Source organism: Lucilia cuprina, chromosome 2, assembly GCF_022045245.1.
Source record: "Lucilia cuprina isolate Lc7/37 chromosome 2, ASM2204524v1, whole genome shotgun sequence".
Taxonomy (NCBI): Eukaryota; Metazoa; Arthropoda; class Insecta; order Diptera; family Calliphoridae; genus Lucilia; species Lucilia cuprina.
Genome location: NC_060950.1, coordinates 61,948,507 through 61,949,139, shown reverse-complemented (window position 1 = coordinate 61,949,139; position 633 = coordinate 61,948,507).

Genomic DNA, 633 nt, shown 5'->3' with positions numbered 1-633 from the left:
ACAATACAAGGAATTGCAATTGGAGAAACATAAATTGAATGTAATTGTCATTGGTAATTGATCAAAGTAATTGTAATTGACAATGTAATGAATTATTTTGTGTGATCACTACCCCCAAGCCTGTGTGTTTTAACTTTTTAGTTTTACTTTAGTGAAGAACTGATGAGTTTGTTTCACTCACTAACTATCTAACTAACTAACTAACTAACTAGTTCTCTATAGACTTCACTATAGAGAACACTATAGACTAGACTATAGACTAGATAAAAGATTAGAAACCAGACTATAGACTTGACTATAGACTAGACTATTGACTATACTATAGACTAGACTGTAGACTTGACTATAGACTATAAAGTAGACTAAAGACCGGACTATAAACTCGACTATAAAATAGACTATAGACTTGACTATAGGCTAGACTATAGACTAGACTATAGTCTAGACTATAGAATATACTGCATACTATACTATAGATTAGACTATGGTCTAGACTATAGGCTAGACTATAGAATAGACTACAGTCTAGACTATAGAATATACTATAGACTAGACTATAGACTAGACTATAGACTAGACTATAGACTAGACTATAGAGTAGACTATAGACTAGACTATAGACTAGACTATAGA